Source organism: Canis aureus, chromosome 25 (genome assembly GCF_053574225.1).
Source record: "Canis aureus isolate CA01 chromosome 25, VMU_Caureus_v.1.0, whole genome shotgun sequence".
NCBI lineage: Eukaryota > Metazoa > Chordata > Mammalia > Carnivora > Canidae > Canis > Canis aureus.
Genome location: NC_135635.1, coordinates 1137580 through 1148616, shown reverse-complemented (window position 1 = coordinate 1148616; position 11037 = coordinate 1137580). Strand labels below are relative to the sequence as shown.

The 11037-nt window shown below is 59.0% G+C and overlaps 1 long non-coding RNA gene across 1 annotated transcript; it reads left to right on the top strand.

Annotated features, from left to right (window-relative positions):
- The first annotated feature begins 3131 nt into the window (after nucleotides 1-3131).
- On the top strand, nucleotides 3132-5943 carry LOC144296712 (uncharacterized). The gene is made up of 2 exons (XR_013363708.1): nucleotides 3132-3812; nucleotides 5502-5943. It is a non-coding gene; the product is annotated as an uncharacterized LOC144296712 (long non-coding RNA).
- Nucleotides 5944-11037: the final 5094 nt, after the last annotated feature.

Genomic DNA, 11037 nt, shown 5'->3' with positions numbered 1-11037 from the left:
CAGCCCGAGGCAGGGCTGAGATTCAGAACCAGGCCTTCCCGCTCCAGAATCCAGGCTCTCAGCCTCCGGGCTGGAATAAGAGCTAGCACCGCCCGTAGCTGCTGTTTGCCGAGCACTTGGAAAACATCACGTGTATTTCATTTAAGCCCAAATAACCCCCTGAAGTGGCTACTGTTCAAATGATCCCAGGTTTACAGATCAAGAAAGTTAAGGCAGGGGAATCCCTGGGTGGCTCAGCAGTTTGGCGCCTGCCTTTGGCCCAGGGTGTGATCCTGGGGTCCTGGGATCGGGTCCCACATGGGGCTCCCTGCATGGCGCCTGCTTCTCCCTCTGCCTGTATCTCTGCCTCTCTCTATGTCTCTCATGAATGAATAAATAAATCTTTAAAAAAAAAAAAAGAGAAAGTTAAGGCAGAGAAAAGTCAGGCAACTTGCCTGAAGTCACACAGCTAGACAGCTTCAGACTCCAGCTGCTTTGCCCCACGTCTCCCACCCGCACCCCAGCTCCTCCTTCTCTGGATGGGCTTTAGCACCCTCCTTCACAGCTCTGCTTTACCCCCCCACAGCCCCCACCATTCCATTCACTTCTGTCCCTTTCCTTCCCCCCCTGGCCCCAATCTCAACCCCCAACACTCCCCCCTCTCCCCCACTACAACCTACAAACATTTTGATCCATCTCCTTCAGCTCCCACAGAATCAGATGAATTTCACACAAAAAAAAAAGACCATGGGACATGCCCCCAATCAGGCCCCCACTGCGCCTAGCTCTTGAGCCCCCACGGGAGGCCCCACAATGGCTCGGTTGGAGAGTCAGAAATAAAATCCTCATTCAACTCCCCCGCCCCCACTTCCCATCACTCATCTGGGAATCCAGGGGGAAGAAGGGAGCTAAAGTGCAGAGCGTTCATTTAATATTAACAAATTGAAATGAATTCTTTTAATGCCAATTAACTTGGAGCGGCCCCTTATTAATAGTAATTTAGATTCATACTTGGGAGACGTGGGGACGGGGGCTGGGCCAAATGTGCCCAGAATGTCAATGTGACAACAGAGCTGGGGAAGTCAGAGGGGAGGGGCGGTGGCAGTTTTACTTCTGCTGAGTTGGGTTCTGCTTCTCTCAGAGAAGAGGACAAAGTCACAGGAGGTGGATCTCTGGGGAACAGGTTACTCTTGTAATTTGATTTTTGTGCCTGCAATGAATCCAAAGAGGCTCAACCCTATCACACTATTTTGAGGGTTTACTTCACAGTAATGCTAAAAAAAAGGGGGGGGGGATTTCCTCAGAGCCGAGATTTACCCCAGACTATGCTAAACCAGACTACAATGACCAGAAGTGATCAAGTCCCCAGGCCAGCTCACTCCTCCTTCTTTGTGTTCATTCAAGCCAAGGTTGAGATCAAAATGGGGTGCCCTAATCCCTGCCACCTCCACCTTAGTCCCAAGTAAAAGAGAGGACTAAACATTGTGTTTCTCCTGGGAATCTTCTTCCAGAAGGTAAGAAACCCAACAGGCGTACACTGAGCTAGCAGCTTACGTTTAGGGGAGAAAAAAAAAAATATCTGCTTGTACTTTCTTAGAATTTAGAGAAAAGATGAGAATGAAAAATTCAACTCTGTGTACTGAAGAGTTGCACAGAATAAAGCCAAGGAGAAAGAGCTCAGCCCCAGACTAAAAAAAGTCAAACAGAAATTCTGCTTTCTCTAATATTGCGGGCTCTGGGGTCCTACCAAAGGTACCCAGAACTAGAGCTCTGAATGTAGCTTTGACCCAGGCAGGACATTCTTCTTCCTAGGTGTCCCTCCTTGGCTGGGAGGGCGAGTCAAAATTGAAGCTGGGAATTGTGGACGTTGGAGGTGAGCATCCAGAGATGGAGGAGAAAGGAGTGCAAGGGGGGCTGGGGAAGGTCAAGAAAATGTATAAAATGGTGAAGTTTATAAAATAAAAACTTTAAAAATGGCTTAACATACAAAAGATCAAATTTAAAGAACAAGTCAGGTTTTAAAAGGAGGTAAAATAGAACAAAACTGAGAGATTAAAATAAACAAAAATGAGGGTAAGGCATAAAACACTAAAAGGAAATTATTCTTTACAAGAGGAATGATTGGAATTAATCCAAAGACATCTTGTTCACACAAACCCCCATAGAGTTTCCCAAACAATAAATTAATTTACCCAACAACAATAAAAGAGAGAGAGAGAGAGAGAAATCAACACAAAACTGTTTCACACAGAGAAAAAAAATCATGGAGATTCAATAGCATAAAAAATGAGTGAGAAAGGAAAAAAGAAAGAAAGAAACTTGCAATCTGTTAAGTGATTACTTAAAAATAGTGAAATTGAAAAAAATAAAAATAAAAAAATAAAAAATAGTGAAATTGGAAGATGGGATGGGAAAAAAAAGGAGGATGTGATGGAGAAAGGCGGGAAACTGGCACCTTCAGAGAAGTGAAACTTGCAAAAACAGAAGGTGTGACGTCCCCAAAGAAAAGTAAACTCCCCGTAAGTAGAATGCTCCTCCCCAAAAGAAGAAAATATAAAATTGATCTCAGAAGTACCACTCGCCGTCCCCCCCCCCCCCCCCAGAAAGGTATCTTAAAAACGGACCTAATCCTCCCCTAAATCGGAAAGAGATGATACCAAAAGTAAATGAGTACAAGGCCTGGACCCTTTCCGAGTAAGAGACAAGCAAAAGCGGCCTTGGCGTGGCCGCCGGGCAGCGAGGGGCCGGGCCTGCAGGTGCAGGAGGCTCAGCCGGAGGCCGCTTACCTGGCGCGGTCCGGACGGGCAGGCGGGCGGAGGAGCGGGCCGGGCGGGGAGGGCGGGGAGGAGCGGGATGGAGAGGGATGGAGAGGGATGGAGAGGGATGGAGAGGGCTGGAGGGCTGGGGAGGAGCGGGATGGAGAGGGATGGAGGGTCGCGGAGGAGGGGGATGGAGAGGGATGGAGAGGGATGGAGAGGGCTGGAGGGCTGGGGAGGAGCGGGATGGAGAGGGATGGAGGGTCGCGGAGGAGAGGGATGGAGAGGGATGGAGCAGGATGGAGGGCCGGAGAGGAGCGGGATGGAGGGCCGGGGCGGGGGGGACCGAGGAGGGCTGGGGAGGAGCGGGGCGCGGGCGGCGGGCGGGCTGGAGGCCGGGGAGGCCCGGGGAGGCCCGCGAGGACCGGGGACCCGCGCGTCTCCCTCCCGCCACCCGGCCCGGGCGCTACTGAAAGTTACAAATTGCTTCCATTATTAGCTCATCCCGGGCGTCCTGGTCATTGGCCCGCCCCGCACCACGTGGTCCCTCGTCCCAGTCGATGGGCTTTCTAGTTGCCGTCCTCGGTCTGTCCCCGGGCTCCGGGCAGGGAGGGGGCGCGGGGCTGGGGAGGGGCTGAGGACGCGGGTCTCGTCGCCCCCTCGGGAGGGCCTCCCCGTCTCCGCCTGGTCCGGGCCCGAGTGGCCGCCCCAGGAGGCCGAGAGGACGCAGGGGCCTGGGCACTCCCGGGAGGGCACGGACCGCAGGAGGCAGGAGGCAGGAGGCGTCGCCAGGGCGCGGGGTGGGGGGGGGGTCCTCGCAGCGCCCATCCTCGCAGCCCCCTCAGCCCCCCCACCCCGCAGCCTCTCCGCCCCGCTCCGCCGGGCGCTGCTCCAGGGCCTCCCTCCGGATCCGGCCTCGGCCCACGCGCGGAAGGTGCTTCCCTGGGGATCCCCAGCATCAGCGCCCGCGCCCTGGGGGCACCTTGTCAGCCGCCCCCGACTTTGCAGCCCTCCTGGGACACTTGGAAGCAGGTGAACAAACTTGAGCAGATACCACCAAGAGGAGCCGCCGAGCAGGTGAGCCGGAGGGGCGCGCAGCCCGAGGCCCCTGTCCCTCCTCCCTCCTCCCTCCGTCAGTCTGTCCTACTGCATCCCTGTCCCCTGCGCAGACACAAGGCGCCCTCCCTCCCTCGGAGGCGTTGGGGCTGGGGCAGGCGTCTGTCGGGTAAGCGGGTCCAGAGCGGCTTTCCTCCCCGGGTCTGGGGACCACCGTGGCAGAGGGGTCGCTTCTGCACCTGGGGAGGACGGGAGGCAGTGGGGCCTGAGCCCCGAACAGGCTGGGGTGACTCCTTCCTTCTCCAAGTGCAACTTGCGGGAACTTCAGAAAAGTTTTTTGAGGGAAGCCAGCAGGGAGCAGGGTTGGGGTTTGAGGGTTAAGGGGGGGGAGCGCTGTGCTCCAGGTACTGAAGGAAGGATGCCCGAGTCTGTGACCCCCTCAGGGTGGATTATCGACATCCCGAACTGCCCACCCAGCAAACTCTTAGGGACGCTTGGAGATCCCCATAGGGGTCTGGGCAGACAGGCGAGAAGTACCAGCCGAAAATAGCCATTTCCCACTCTCCCCGGCTGGGGGAGGAGGCCGGGGGCGGGGTTACGGTGGGGGCCTCAGCTCGGGACCACCTCAGCCCCTGCCCCCGGACCTCTCGCTGGTTTAGGTTAGGAGGACACAGAGAGGGAACAACTCCCAAATTTCTTCTTTCCTCCTAAACCCCTTAGGATCCAGAGATGCATCTCCCACCCACCCCCACCGCCCCCAACCCCACCTCCAGCGCCCCCTGCACAATCTTCTTTCTTTCTCCAGCACTGGAGGGAGGGCAAGGAAAGGAGGCCCTACCCGGGGCCGGGCTGAGATTGCCCCCCACCTACCCGCCCCCCAGGAAGAGATGGGTCTCGTAAAAGGAGTCAAAGGCAGAGGGTGGTTTCAGAGGGCGCAGCTGAACTTGGGCCTCCCCGGTAGAGAGTGGGGTCAGCAGGCAGGCGGGGCGGGGCTCCGGAGCCCCGGGTGCAGGACCCGGAGGCCCGGCCTGGGTCTGACGGTCTTGGTGGCACCTGAAGTTCGTGGGTCCTGCACGGAACAGCCGGGCAGGGGCAGCAGGCACAGTTGGGCCAGTTCTTGGAGAGGCCGGCAGGGGTTGTGTATCCCAGGAGGGACAACCCTCACCCCAGCTCTGGTGTCCCTGGCTGGCGCTCAGTCCCAACTCCAGAGGCCGCTTGGCCGGCCCAGGCCTTTGTTTGGCGGCGCCAGGGTTTTCTCTGCTGGCACCTGCTCCTCCTGGAGCCCGGAGCCCGGAGCCCGGAGCCCGGAGCCCGGAGCTGGGCCCGCCCCGCTGAGAGGCTTAAGAGGCCGCAGCCACGGCTGGCACTGCCTAGGGACACGGTCTCCGGACTGTGGGCCTTGAGAAGGACCTGTCCAGGGGCAGACATGAAGGTGATCAATACCCCAAAACTAAGCCCTTTTCTTTCCTCCCATTCTGTGGCCCTACACCTCTCCAGCCCGGAGCAGGGGCATGGAAGGAACATCTCATCCCACCCTAATCCCAGAATTGCCGGGGAAGCCAACTGGGGCTTCTATTTGCCACCCTCTTGATGAACCCAGCTCTTTTTGCCCCTGCCTCCCCAACACGCACACGATGCTCCTCCCAGGGTCTGCAGGGTTGTCTCTCGTTTACTCCGTCCTTCCTTCTCTTCCCCTCTCTTTTTTATTAGGATTGATGGAGAGACAACAGTTTGGTAAGGCTCCTCTGAGCCTATAGCGGGGAGCTGTGGACTCAGCCCTGACTTCTCAACTAGGGGGAACAGCCCCATTCCTGGACCCTTGAAATTGGCCCCCAAGTGGAGGGAAGTTGACAAAGAATGGCCTGAAGGATGGCTGGCCTGGCCCAGGAAGGAGCCCCTACCTGGGGAGGGGGCAGGATTTTGCTAGATGCCTGTTGCAGAGAGAGGATTTAGAAACAAAGGAAGAGAGAAAGAGGTCGAGGAAACAGCACAAAGGACTGGAAAATTTGAGAATGACAAAGATAAAAGACTGGCGAGGGAAGGAGAGATTTCCAAAACCCTCAGTGCTAGGAGGACGGAGGGCCTCCCGGAGAGTGGGGTGGGGGGAGAGGGGTGACCGTGAAGGCGGTTTGATAAAGGACAAGAGCAAGAAGCAGAGCTCATTTGTTTGGGGAGACGAGAAAGGACAGAAGGGAAGGAAAGAGAATACAAAGGGATGGAAGGGGAGCTAGGGAGTAAAGGAAGGGAGAGGCGAGAGGGAAGAAAGTAAAAGAGAAACAGAAGGGAGAGAGGGAAGGCGGAGAGGAGGGAGAGGAAGCGGGAAGGTGGGGCAGAAAGAAAGCAAAAGGGGAGAAAGGAGCAATAAAGGACAGAAAGAGGAAAGAAAGGAGAGCAGGAAACCGGGCTAACAGAACGGGGGTCCCGACTGGAGGAGGGAGGGAGGAGGGGAAGGAGGCCCGCTGTGGCCTCGCTGGGGTCCCCAGGCTCCTGGGCGCCCCACTGGCCCACCCCAGGCTACCTGGGCCGAAGCCTCCCCACCGGCTGCCCCCCACCCCGGGGACGGAGGTGGAGCTTCACCACCGAGGCTTCTCCGGGAAGCACCTGCCTGACCTGGGGAAGGACTTGTTCTGTGGCCACACCTGCCTCAGGCCTGGCCCCGCGCGCCTCGAGGCCCAGCAGGTCCAGATCCGGTTCCAAAACCAGGACAGGGAGCCGAGGCGGCGGCCTAGAGGCCTCAGCCTCCACGCCTGCCCCCCCAGGCGCCTCCAGCGACCTTGGGCCTCAGTGGATCGTAGGTCAGGGGAGTCCTGTGTGCTGGGGGGCCCTCCGTAATTTGGGTGGGCCTGCCCATATTTGTGCAGGTGAGAGAGGGGTGAGGAGAGGGCCTGGTTCCCCCACCCACAGGAAGGGCATCTTCATTTTCTTCGTTGGTGAGAAGAGAAGTCTCCGCGCCCCAGACAACTTGCTTCCAGGGCCGGGGGCTTCTCCACCCCACAGAGGGTTGGACTAATCTGTAAAAGGCTTGGTGTGAGGTTTTGGGGTGCCGGAGGAGCCAGGGAAGCCGCGCATTCTTGAAAGAGAACGAGGACATTTCCGACCCGGGCAGGTGGATCCTAGGGTATGGCCCTGACCTCCGGTAAACACGAAGAGGGCGTTTGGCGAGGGGCTCTAGAACGGCCGGGGCCTGCGGTGCGCCTGCGGCCTGTTGGGCCCTGCTCACGCTCCGGGGACACTGCCCGGCTTGATTCGGGGGGTGCTTTCTTTTTTTTTCTTTTTTCCAGAGGGTTGCTTAAAGCCAGTTGGGTGACTCCTTTGTTTCCCGATAATGGAAAGGGGAAAGTCACTGAGGTCAGGCCGACCTTCCAGGGCAGCACGGCCTTGGGGATGGGCCGGAGGGCCCTCAGACAACCAGCTGGCTCCGGGGTCCCCGGGGAACCCTGCAGTTCCTCTCGGGGGGCCTTGGCTTCCAGCTTCTCCCCCCTCACCCCACCGCACCCCTCCCCTCCCGCCGCTGCTTCCCTCCCTTTATCTTTCTCCCTCTACTCCCCTTGTTCCCTTCCTTCCTTCTTCCGTGCCCTCTGAGCTCTGCTTCCCGTATCACGGAGCCCACGCCGGGCTCTCGCCCTGTCTTTGTACCCCAGGGGGCCCTGTCTTTGTACCCCAGGGCTTGGCTCCGAGACCTTCCGGCAGGCTAACACGAGGTGCCTCGGGTCTCGGGTGTGGGGATGGGAAGTCGGGGGTCAAGACAGGGAGGAAGCTTCGCTACTCGGGTGCAGGATGAGTCAGCTGGTTTCTCCATCAGCCGTCACATCCCCGGGGCGCACCCCGGAAAATCTTTACCACCTCATCCATGTGCCCGACTGCCCGGGGCGGAGCTGCTGGTGCCCCCAAGACCATTCTCTCCTGGGCTGAGTGAGGCCTACGGGGCTCCCCTTGCCTTGGCCGCTGGGGTGGGAGGTCAGGGATGCAGGCCAGAGCCTCGTGCTAGGGGAGAAACAAAGCCTGTCTCCCCACGCCTGACCGCGCAGGGGCCCCCCTTCCCACCGACGGACAGGCTGGCCTGCTCCGGGCCCTTGGCTGTCTCCCCGGGAGCACCCCATGAGCCAGGCCCACGGCCCTGTGCGTCCGCTCCGGTGAAGAAGGGAGACCTCGCGCTCCAGGCCCTGGTGAAAGGGATGCAGACTGTGCTCCAAGGAGCTTCCTTGCCCCAAATGGCCCCGCAGGGAAGGGGGGAACCTGCTGCCCTCCGCGGACCCGAGCGTCACAGCCGCCTTCTGGTGCCGACGCCACAAGTCGCTCCTGCCACTGGGCTCTCCTTGCTGCCTCGGCCTCTGCTCACCTCCCTGTGCTGGGATTTTCTTACTTGATTTCAAAGTAAAATGTCCCTCCCCTTCCCGGAGCCCGTCCCTGCGCGCCCAGCAGACCCTAAAGCCGCCGCTGGTAAGCGGCCGCAGCTTCCAGCCCTGCTCACAAGCAACTGTTGGTGAATTCAAATTCTCTCCTGGGCGGGTGGGCGGGAGGGCAGCTGCGCCTGCCTCGCCTCTCCCTTGCTCATTGATCCATTTTGCAGGGCACCGGTGGTCAGAGTTGAGACCAGATTGCTTCAATTGGTACGAAATTAGCATTTTGTTGTTTTTTTTTTTTTTTTAAATCATACCGAAGGCCCAGATTTCTTGCATCAAGGAATAGGAGGTCTTGGGGCGCCTGGCTGGCTCCGTTGGTAGAGCATGGGGCTCTTGATCTCAGGGTCACGACAAGGCCACACTAGGCATAGCACCTAATTTAAAAAAAAAAAAAGGAGTAAGAAGTCCACGCGGACCCCCACCTCGTCTCTGGCCGGGGGTGATACAAAGGCTCGTTGAGGTAGAGGAATGGATGGGAAATGAGCAATTTTCTCCGTCTCCAAGTCAGCAGTGCCAGCTGTTCATCCTCTAGTATCCATTTCGTACCTACTATGTGTAAAGCATCACCTCTACCTCAGTTTGTCCTGTCAACGGCAATTCCTGCCACCGTGAGGCCTCAGCGCGTGTGCACAGATACACAAATAAATCAATGGAAAAGAAAGTCTGGATTCAGCGGATTCTCACTGCAGCCCTCCCTGCGCCTGGCCTCAGGGCCCCTGTCCTCCCCGCCAGCTACCCAGACCCACTTGGCTGAAAAACAGGACGGCCCTGGGGTTCATTTGTTTTCCCCCCTGGGAAAATATCAGAATGGGAGCCAGAAACCTACAGTGGGATGGGCGGACCGGAAAGCCCTGAAACCAGCGGTTCGCTCGGGGTGGTCGGCAAAGGGGCCTGCAGAGGCGCCTCCCGTCCTCGAGGCGTGCGCTGTCGCCGCGCGGGGGGACACGCTTCTCTGGGGCGCTGAGCGGGCTTGGGGTTCGCCTTGGCGGAATCATGTGCCCGAAGGTGACAGCGTGTGCCCATCAGGTGAACTGCAGCTGCCGGGGGGTGGGGGGGTGTCCGAGCGTTCCCGCACCGGGCTGGAGCGCCCTGGGCCCAGCCGCCTCACAGGAGCAGGTGCGTGTGCACGCCCGCGTGGGGGGCAGGCTGCACACAGATCCGAACATCCCTCTGCATACGTGACCCTCCGTGCATGCGAGAGCGTGCGTACCCGCTGAATTATTATAAAATTACCCTGACCCTTACAGAAAATCCATACCAGCCTCGGCCTTTCTCCCCCGACCTCCCGACCCCTGGGGTGCCTGAGGAAAGCGCTGACCCGGTCACTGCCTCCCCCAGTCAATGAGTCTCTCTCCATTAGCATAAAACATGAATCTGCTGGCAGCTTGACAAATTATAACTAGCAGCCAGAGTTTTGCCAACTGGCTGGCTTGGGCGCTGTCTATTTATCATTGAAAATGGTAAATCATAAGAATCCAGATGACTTAATTATTCAAATCCACCCAGGACCCGGAGAAGCCGCAGTCCCGTCAGTCTCCGCCCTGGGCTCAGGGAAAGGGCAAGAGGACGGTGCTGGAAGCTTGGGGGCTGGGAGGCGCGGGGTCCAGGGCCACCCCTGTCCTCCGCCTGGCAAGCCAAGCGCTGCTTCCCTGCGGCCGATTGTTTCGGCTACTGACCCTCCCCAGGCTGTGCCCTGCCCCCGGCTGCCTGCGGGTCCCCTGGCTCCCACGGGGCCTTCTCTGCTCCCTTTGTGTGGCTCTGTTAGCCTGCTCTCCTCGCGGGGCCTTCATTTTCTCGGCTCCCACGTTCTCTCCTCGGCCCTCCCTTCCCCTCCCCGCTCCCCACGGGTGGATCTCGACCTCCCCCCACCACAGCACTTCCGGCTGGAGAAGCGCCTGGAAGCAGGAGTGCCTGGGGGACCTGGGACCTGCTGGGCCCCCCCACCCCGTACACATCGCCTCCGCTCCGTGGCTTCCGGGAGCATCACGCGCAGCTTGGGCGGCAGTAGGCTGTCAAGGGGCGCCCAGGTGTCCCCTCGCTGCTGACACGGGCCTCCTCAAACCCGAGCAGAGGGGGGATCGCTCCCTGTGAGTCTTCCTGGAAAAAGAGCATCTGTTTGCAGAGCAACTTCCCATCCAGAGGTCTTCACCTGGCTGCGGGCCCTCGGGTCTCCGGGCCCTCGCGACGCGGGGTGAATGTGCACCAACACGTCTCCTGGTGTGGACCCTGCGGGACGTGCGGCGGAGCTGGGTGGTCCACCCCGCACGGGGCCGCGTCCCTCCTCCCCAGGGCTCCTGGGGCGCCTCCGGGCCTGGTCTTCCGGGCCCTGTCCCCAGACCCTCCTCTGCGCCCACTTCGGGTCCACAGATGCCTGTCGGTTTGGTTCCAAGCGGCCACGTCAGCGTGTGTGTGTGCGCGCGTGTGTCTGCACACTTTCAGGAGTCCTTATGCTGGAACAACAAGTGACAATGTCCCCACCAACAGGACACCTGAGGAAACAGTCCTCTCACTCTCCACAATTCCATTTTAAGGCCTCTGAGCGACGCGGCTCTCAATAAAACGTTGGCCTTGCCAAGTCATGAAACTAAAGAGGGGGCTGCTCCTTTCTGCCACCGACGGTTGGTAAGTTCCTCCTTGAGTCTAGCCTTCTTTCCCGTCCAGGCGGGAGCGCGGGGATGGTCGGGAATGGCGAGGGGACACCCCTGCTCCCAGAGAACGTCTGTGGCACAGGGGGGCACCCCAGCCCGAAGCCCTAGAACCCGCGTCCCTTCCCTCTCTCCTTCTCCGCGCCTCTCTGAGCCAGGTTCCTATGTGACCACAGGGGCAGTGGCAGGGGAAAAGCG